Below are 9,989 nucleotides of genomic sequence, written 5' to 3'. Positions count from 1 at the left end.
AGCAATGAATATCCTAGTAAGAGCACCAGTGGAAGGGGAAGCCCTGGGTCCTGCTAAGACTGAACCCCCAGTGAACTAGATTCTTGGGGAGGGCGACAAGGGGGGAGGATGGGGAGGGGAACACCCATAAAGAAGGGGAGGGGGATGTTTGCCCGGAAACCGGGAAAGGGAATAACACTCGAAATGTATATAAGAAATAATCAATTTAATAAAAAAAAAAAAAAGATCTCTCAGACACTGAGTCACCAACCAGGCAGCATGCACTAACTGAGATGAGGCCCTCGACACATATACAGCAGAAGACTGCCTGGTCTGGCCTCACTGAGAGAAGCACCAAACCCTATAGAGATGTGAGGTCCAAGGGATGGGGAGGTCTCAGGTAAGGGGGTGGGGGAACATCCTCTTGGAGATGGGGAAGGAGGAATGGGATGTGGAACTGTTGGAGGGTAAACCAGGAGGGTTATAATGATTGGACGGTAAAAAAAATAGTAATAATAATAATAAATAAGTTTTTAAAAAAGGCTTGCTATTCACAATAGGGCACGGTCTTACTTCTTTTTGTTCTTGCAGTTATAGAACTAAATTTATTTCAACATATTATTTATTTTAAAACTGTGTTTATGACTAATGAATAAAAACACTATACCTGAAATCAAACTAAATGAGCTCGTGCTTTAGAACATCATATTTTCTGACATAGAGCGATTTGGTTACAGTGAATCTTCATACTTATTTTTGCTATGCTTTTTTTAATGAAAATATATCCCATTTTAAATTTTCATATTTTTAAATCAAATGTATATATTTAATAATATGCTTTATTAAATTTCAATATACTTTACTCATCTTACAGTTTATCCAAAATTTTGTGTCTCCACTTATTACAAAGCAGGCACTGAATTCAGTGCAGTGAGATATGTCTCCTGGTTTTAATTCTCTCTAAAACACATTTTATGATTCTCTGTGTAAACCATCAATATAAAAATAAATTGAGTTGAGCTTGTTATAGCTTTCTCTGAAAAGAATGTACTTGAAAGGAATTTTTGTTCAAGAGATAATGAGCTGGTTCTTGTGTTTGCATTACCACTTTCAGGATAATAAACACAAATTTTTCAAAAAAATATGAATATGAAATATATTACTATTCCATTTGGAAAACACATTAACTTATTCATAATTTGTTTTTCTCGGGTTATCATTTCCTAAAGATTGATAACAATTAAAATAAAAATTCTATTAAAAACTTTTACAATTTGTACAAGAACGAATGCAAATGTGGTATTTTGTCATTAAGAAAGTTTTGCAATGAAAATTTAAAACATATGTAAAATATGATTTTAATGAATTGCATTGATATATTCTCATCTCTGATTGCAGCTTTGTAGACGAGGTTGTCTACTTTAGCATTCACAGTGTGGTTTCCAGATGAAAAGGAAAATTTTCTCCTGCTCAAATTTAATTTCATACATTTAATTTTGAAGCATCTAGTTTATTTAATAAAAATTACTTTGTCAAATAAAAGCCATGGTAAACACAATTTTAAATGAAAAAAAATACTAGTTTATTTGGAAGCCTTACACTATTAAAATAAAAAGAAATTTTCAATAAAATATACTTCTATCGTTTAAATAGTTTTATTGGACATTTTCTTCATTTGCATTTCAAATATTATCCCCTTTTCTAGTTTCCTCTCCAGAAAGCCCCCATTTCATTCCCCCACCCCTTGACTCCATGAGGGTGCTCCCCAGCCAACCAACCCATTCCCTCCTGTCTCTCCACCCTGGCATTCCTTACAGTGGGGCATCTAGTCTTCACAGGACCAAGGGCCTCTCCCACCCCCCATTGATGCCCAACAAGGCCTATCTTCTGCTACATATATACAGCTGGAGCAATGGGTCACTCCATGTTTACTCTTTGGTTGGTGGTTTAGTCCCTGGGTGCTCTGGGTTATCAGGTTGGTTGATATTGTAGCTCTTCCTATGGGATGGCAAACCCCCTCAGTTACCTCAGCCCTTTCTCTACCTCCTCCATTGGGGACCCTGTTCTCAGTCCAATGGTCAGCTTCAAACATCTACCTCTGTATTTGTCAGGCTCTGGCAGAGCTTCTCAGAAGACAGCTATATCTGGCTCCTGTCAGTGTGCATTTCTTGGCATCCCCAATAGAGTCTGGGTTTAGAGACTGTATATGTGCTGGAAACCCAGGTAGGGCAGGCTCTGGATGGCCTTTCCTTCAGTCCTGCCATGCTCTGTCTCTGTATTTCTTCCTGTGAGAACTTTGTTACCCCACTTAAGACAGACTGGATCATCACACTTTTGTCTTTCTTCTTCTTGAGCTTCATGTGGTCTGTAAATTCTATCTTGGGTATTCTGAGCATTTGGGCAAATATCACTTATCAGTGAGTGCATACCATGTGTGTTCTTTTGTGATTGGGTTATCTCACTCAGGATGATATTTTCTAGTTCCATCCATTTGCCCAAGACTTTCATGAAATCATTCTTTTTAATAGCTGAGTTGTACTCCATTGTGTAAATGTACCATATTTTCTGTATCCATTCCTCTGTTGAAGGAATTCTGGGTTCCTCCCACCTTCAGACTATAATAAATAAGGCTGCTATGAGCATAGTAGAGTATGTGTCCTTGTTATATGTTGGAACATTTTTTGGGTATATGCTCAGGAGTGGTATAGCTGGGTCCTCAGGTAGTAGTACTATGTCCACTCTCTTGACAAACAGCCAGACTGATTTCTAGAGTAGTTGTAACAGCTTGCAATCACACCAACAATGGAGGAGTGATCCTCTTTCTCCACATCCTCACCAGCACCTGCTGTCACCTGAGTTTTGATCTTAGTCATTCTGAATCCTGTGAGGTGGAATCTGAGGATTGTTTTGATTTGCATTTTCCTGACAACTAAGGATGCTGAACATTCCTTTAGGTGCTTTGCGGCCATTCGATATTCCTCAGTTGAGAATTCTTTAGCTCTGCACCCCATTTTTAATAGGCTTATTTGATTCTCTGGAATTTAACTTCTTGACTTCTTTTCATATATTGAATATTAGCCATATATCCCATATAGTATTGGGAAAGATCTTTTCCCAATCTATGGATTGCCACTTTGTCCTAGTGACATTTTTCTTTGCCTTACGGAAGCTTTGGAATTTTATGAAGTCTTATTTCTACGTCCTTGATCTTAGAACATAAGCCATTGGTATTCTGTTCAGGAAATTTCCTCTGTGCCCATGTATTCATGGCTCTTCCTCACTTTCTCTTCTATTAATTTCACTGTATCTGGTTGTATGTGGAGGTACTTGATCCACGTGGACTCGAGCATTGTACAAGGCGAAAATAATGGATCAATTTGCATTGCTCTACATACAGACTGCTAGTTGAACCAGCACCATTTGTTGAAAGTGCTGTCTTTTTTCCACTGGATGGTTTTAGCTCCTTTGTAAAAGATGGTACAAAAAACCCAGATGCCTTGAACAGAGTAATGGATACAGAAAATGTGGTACATCTACACAATGGAGTACTATTCAGCTATCAAAAACAATGCCTTCACATATACTGACAAAAATGTAAAATAAATCCTCATCTTTCTATTTAAATTCCTGTTAAAGTCAAAATTATGATTTTGTATATTAGACTGCCATTGCTTAATCTTTAAATGCAGTAATTTAAGACCAATATAAAATTTAAGTTAAAAAGTGCTCCACAAGTAAACACAAGGAAATCCAGGTATATCAGAGGTGACTCATATGGATATTATGAAACCTAATAAGTCAGGACGAGTGAAGTGAGGGTGAGAACAAATATAGGAAGGACAGCTAAAAGTAAGCATCATTTGTGTGGTTACACTGAAACACAATATAGTAGAAGCTTACAAAAATATAATTAGACCTGAAGGAGATAAAAATAAAATCAACAAATAGCAGGGGAGACCAATTCCCGACGTGGCTGCTTTTCTTCACCAAATGAAGCTTTTAGTAAGAGATATATATGTCACATCTAAAACAGTTTTTAGCCAAAATGGTACCATGGGAAGACCCTTCCGTGTAACACTTTCTAAGAGATGGAAATATTCTATCCTGCAGTGAAGCTCTTTAAGAAGGAAAGTAAGGGGTTGGGGATTTAGCTCAGTGGTAGAGCGCTTGCCTAGCAAGTGCAAGGCCCTGGGTTCTGTCCCCAGCTCTGAAAAAAAAGAAAAAAAAAAAGAATAAGAAGGAAAGTAAACCACTCAAAGTAGCTCCAGTAAGTCCCTAAAATTGAACTGATTCACTAGGCCCCTCCCTAACAGAGTAAGCAATAAGAACTGAGAATTCCTCTCAGACAACCAAGGTTCAAAGAAAACTCTGAAATTAAGACCAGCTGCTGGGGAGATGCAGAAAGTAGTAGAACTGCCTAGAAGAGGTAGACCAGAGTCTAGGAAATGACACTAAACTGGCGAAATGTCTGCTGTCAAATGCTGCTGCCTTTTCTTTTTCTAGAAGTGGCTGAGTTATTTTGATATCTTGTATATTATCCACATTTACGTTTTCAAGTCCAACAAATACTGTCTTTCTCTCTACATATTATCTCCTTGATCTGCTGTACAGTGGCTTTCAGGTGGCAATGTGTTTATGTTTTATTTAGTGATTGCTTAATAAAATTGAGCTTACTTTGGTGTTTTATTTTTATTTTAATTGAACTTTATTTGTTTTCCTGGGTTTTGAGGATCTAATCTAAAATGAATATTTCCTAGCTTGACACTGTGTCCTACAGTAAAATAGACAGTGTGCTTTTCAACAGTATCCCATAGTCTCTTGTCTTTAATAGCATTGCATTTTATCTACTTTTGTTTATAATGGGAGAAAAAATAAAAATTTTGTCATTTTTGTAAAGAAAAACCCACTTTCCAAAAGTTCTCATGAAACTTTGTAGCATAATGTCTTCTTGAGATCTTTTCAAAAACAACAACAACAACAACAAAATCAAAAACCCTTTCAAGTGGACAGGTGGGTGTGGTAGCAGCCTCATAGAAGCAGGGGAGGGGGAATAGGACAGGGAGTTTCTGGAGATGAAACAGAGAAAGGGGATAACATTTATTTGAAATCTAAATAATGAAAATATCCACTATAAGAAAAGAAAAAATAAGCAGCTTTTTTTTTCTTTTACAGCGCAGGCCTGTTAGACTTCATTTTAAACTCAGAACTTTACCTTTTTTACATTGATATATTTATATCAAAGATGACACTTTTTCATATAAACATGTCTTAGGAAAGAAAGAATGAATCTGCCTTCCTGCCCTGAAGAGAGGGCTGGTTAGTTAAGAACTCCAAAGGATCAAGATTGTATTCCCTGTACTCTCGTGACAGCTCACAAGCATGTATGTATAATTCCTGTTTCAGTGAACAAAACCCTTCTCTGGACTACCTGGTCATTAGACACACACAGGGCACGCATTTACACACATAGGCAAAATATTCCTATACACAAATTAAAAATAAATAATTCTGCTTCTTAAAGAAATATGCTTTGTAGAATTATGGAAAAATAATTGTTAAATTTCAAGTTAGCAAAGTGTAGATCTAACATGTTATTTGATGTGTGTGTGTGTGTGTTTGTTTCTGTGTGTGTTCTCAAAAAGCAATTACTTTTTGTTAGGTCCTTGTTTTTCTTCTCATAAATTTCTGAATGTGAGCATGAGCCTGCCTTTCTGACATGGAGTGGACTTTTTTTTCTTTTATTAGCAGGTCATTAAGCAGCTGCACATTCCTATTCTCCCCAGCAGAGAGGATATCTGGAACAAAAAGCATGACAAATAAGTATTTAGCACAGAAAAGAAATGCAAAGCCTGCAGAACTTCAAAGTTCCTACTAATTCCCTAGATCTAAGTCTAAAGAGGAAGCAATACCTTTTAGTTTTTCTTAGAAGATATCCTTAGACGTAGAATTTGATTGAAACAAGTCCCAAGGACTTACTTTTACAAGCTAGTAGTTCAAAGTTGTAGTATATCAAACATGTGAACTGGACGCTCCACTCACACAGAAAGACCTGATTTGTTCTACAGAGTATAGTGTTGTGCTTGTTTATTTATTTACTTGTTTGCTTGTTTATATTACTTATTAATTTTGCTGAAGCAAATTGAAGCATCTCTAGGTATGGGTCTGGACAATGATAAAGAACAAGTGTACCCATCCACTTCTTTAATCAGTAATTCTCAACATTCTTTTTTATCCCTTTTTCTTTTTATTTTTTGATTTATTCTATACATTTACATCCCAAATGATATCCCACATTCCAGTTATCCCTCCATAAACCCTCCATTCCACATCTGCCCTCTCCTCTTTTTCTTTGTCTTTATGAGGGTGCTCCCCCATACACCCACCCTCTTCCTCCTCACAGCTCCAGCATACCCCTATGCTGGGGCATCAAACCTCCACAGGTCCAAGGTTCTCCACTCCCATTAATGTCAGACAAGGCCATTCTCTGCTACATATATATCTGGAGCCATGGATCCCTCCAGGTACACACCTTAGTGGTCTAGTACCTGGGAGCACTGGGTGATCAGGCCAGCCAACTTTGTCTTCCTATAGGGTTGCAATTCCCTTCTCCTCCAAGCCTTATGCCAGATCCCTCACCAAGGTCCCTGAGCTCAGTGTGATGGTTGGCTCCAAGCATCCTCATCTGCATTGGTCAGTTGCTGGGAGAACCTCCAGTGGAACAGCCACACCTAGTTGCTGTCAGCAAGTGCCTCTCAGGATTGTTAACTGCAGACAGGACTCCTCAGTTGGGGCTGTCCCTGGATAAACCTTCCTTTGGTCTCTGCTCCATTTTTTGTCCCTGTCTTTCCTTAGTATAGAAACATTTCTGGGTTAAAATCTTTGAGATGGCTAATTACCCCATCCCTCTACCAGGGGCCCTGCTTATCTGCTGGAGGTAGTTGGTCTCTACTGGATCTGTAGCTCCTTTGCTGTGCATTCTGGCTAAAGTCATTCCTGTTGGTTCCTGAAAGACTCATTTCTCTGGTTTCTGGGACCCTCCAGAAGCTATCCCCAGTTCCTCATGCCCCACTCCTACATATTTGTACTCGATTTCCTGACCCTCTGTACTTCTCTCCAGCCCCCTTCAGTACCTGATACTGCCATTCTTAATGCTATGGCCCATCTATATGGCTCTTTATATTGTGGTGACCACCAACTATAACATTATTTGTGTTACTATTTTTCATAAGTGTGATTTTGTTGCTCTTGTTAACTGTATTGTAAATATCTGTGTTTTCTGATAGTTTTGGAAACATGACCCTATGTTTGACATTCATTGCCTTATATAGATATTGCACTATTTCTAAGGTCTCTAGAATATCCTGTACAGGTTTCAGTCTCCTTTTAATTTATTCTGAGAGGATTGAAATTATATGTAAAGTCTTTTGTTGGTGAGTTATGTTATAACATTTGGGGCTCCTGAAGAAAGCTTTTGATAGCTATCTATTTACAATCTTCCGGACAGTTCAAGATGTTACCTCTCTGCCTAGGACGAAAAATATATTTCAAGTACTCTGCTTCTAAATATTAATTAATTTTAAAATTCCATTATTTAGTTTTCTATGTTGTTTATTAGGAGGAAAGACGTGAGTCCAAAATCCTTCCAAATGCTGATATCTAAATATCTACCTAATAACAAACTCTTCAAGAGTTGTGATACTTAAATCATTTAGGAACTATGTGTCCTGGCTAGTTATTCTGTCTACTACTATATGAAGGGGAATAATTTTGAGTCACTGTTCATATTTTAGCTTTCTGAGGGTGATCTAGATTTAGATAAAGAATTATTCTGTTACTTGACCACCCAAGAATGGATCAATTGTAAATTAAAAGTGATAAATTTATGAAAATTATGTTCCCAACCATCAAGACAAATAGGGATTATAATGAAGTTTAGAGTAGATATAATATATTTCCACTACGAAAATTCCAACTCAAAGTTATTTGTCAGAAGAGATATTGTGTTCTACATAGGATGTTTCTGATTTTGAAGATCATTTAAATAAGATAAAATATTATCAAAACTATTAGGAGTTTAGACATAATATTCAGCCCTGTATGCATGGGTGCATAAGGACCAATTAGCTACTGTGATGATGTCTAAAGCCATATATTTTGAATAATTTATTTTTATCTTCATTATTTGGACATTAAGGGGCATAATTCTTGGCTCTACATCTGTCATGTAAAGGATTTTTGCATGCATTTATCAGAAGTTTTAAAATGCCGAATGATGTTCTTTAATCCTGCAGAAGCAATAAAAAAATGATAGCTGAGTAATCACAGCAATGGAATGCATTGTGAGGATTAAGAGGGTATGGGACTGGCAAATTAACAGGCCTGAGACAAACGCAGATAGCAAGACACGGTTTTTAATGAGGGACTGAAGAATATAACTGTGAGTTATCTGTTCCCTTGAATGCATATTAAAGGTCATTTACACATTGACTTTTCAAAAAGTCTGCATTTAAAAAAAAGTTTCACTGTAGGTTCCTTATTTTCTTTTCTTTTTCTTTCTTTCTTTTTTTTTTAATTCACTTTAGGAAGCCCTGCTACATGAGAGGGCTGTATAAGGTAATAAAATATGGGAATTTGCCCTTTAAAATAAAGAAAAAGTGATATTTTTCACAGAAATGTTAGCTATTGTTCTCTGGTCTCTTCCATACAGTCTTGATTTAACACTTGTACTCTGAGTTGGAAGAATATCTCATTAACATATTTATTTTTGATAGACTATTACAATTCATTAAGGAAATCTATAATCATCTTTCTTTAAAGATAAGACATTTAGGTCCATAGCTGAATACAGAAAAGGGTTTTCATTAAAGCACACCAAAATATATTAGGCCAAAGTTGAATCTTCATTCATCAAGACTTATGAAAACTTTAAAGGTGGCTGGCCTCTAGCAGTCTCCTCAAAAATTTTCATGACTCACAACTTGAGGATATGATTTATATGATCTACCTTTCTATAGAATTGAGGTATCCAAGTGGAATTCCAAATTTAATCTATTAATGGAGTATTCATGGAAAAAAAAGGAAGAACTTTTCTATCTGTGCATATATTTCAGAAGGCCAAATTGATAAATGTCACCTGAAATGGCTTTTTTGAGGTTTTGTTTTACAATTTTTTGTTTTTGTTTGTTTTACCAATGTTTTAGAATGCTTTCATTCACCATGTGAAAGGATCAACAAAGGGCAGGAAAACAGTCATTGACATGAAGACAATCAAGGAAATTCTTTTTGCGAAACTTCACGTAGGTATTAACCATATCATTGCTCTGGAGTCATGAAGAATGAAAGTTCACCTTCTAACAGATTAAAAGTAGCACAAATATAGGACTCTTATGAATTTTGCTCAATCATCTTATATCATCCATTGTCTTTGAATGTCTGTTTATACATTTTGTATAATCGTTCTCTGCTGCAACAACAGGAATAACAAAATTCCTTAGTGACATTTCATCACATCAGTTAGGAGAAGTATATAACTATAGATGGAAGAAAGATCTTACAGCGGTAGTTAAAAATAATATAACATGGGAAGATTCAACTGTCATTTTTATTCCAGCATTATTCTTTGGTTTCCTAGAACATCCTCATAAGCTGTTTGGTGGCACTTACATTAGCTACTACTTTTCTAGCTGGAAGCAAATATATTGCTTCTAGTAAAGACAGGAATTGGAGATCTAACAATGACGGTGGACAGTAACTAAAAGGTTAGTGACAGAGAATACACTTAGATAGATCTTAAAAAATCTAAATATTTGAAAAGAAAGCCTGTATTAGAGGTATTTTCCAATCCAGATGTTTAGACTGACTCAATGGGAAGGAGAATGGCATGAAAACCCTGGAGTCAGATAACAATCTCAGAATACTTGGGGTTTTTGAGACCAATTTTTCATAATTTTAAGATAAGCTCCTGGATCTTTCATGAAATCGTGTTTCATCTCATTTCCAGTGACATAATT

This window comes from Rattus norvegicus, chromosome 11 (assembly GCF_021556685.1).
Source record: "Rattus norvegicus strain SHRSP/BbbUtx chromosome 11, alternate assembly SHRSP_T2T, whole genome shotgun sequence".
In the NCBI taxonomy this organism is placed as follows: Eukaryota; Metazoa; Chordata; class Mammalia; order Rodentia; family Muridae; genus Rattus; species Rattus norvegicus.
Note: the sequence above shows the minus strand (reverse complement) of the source record.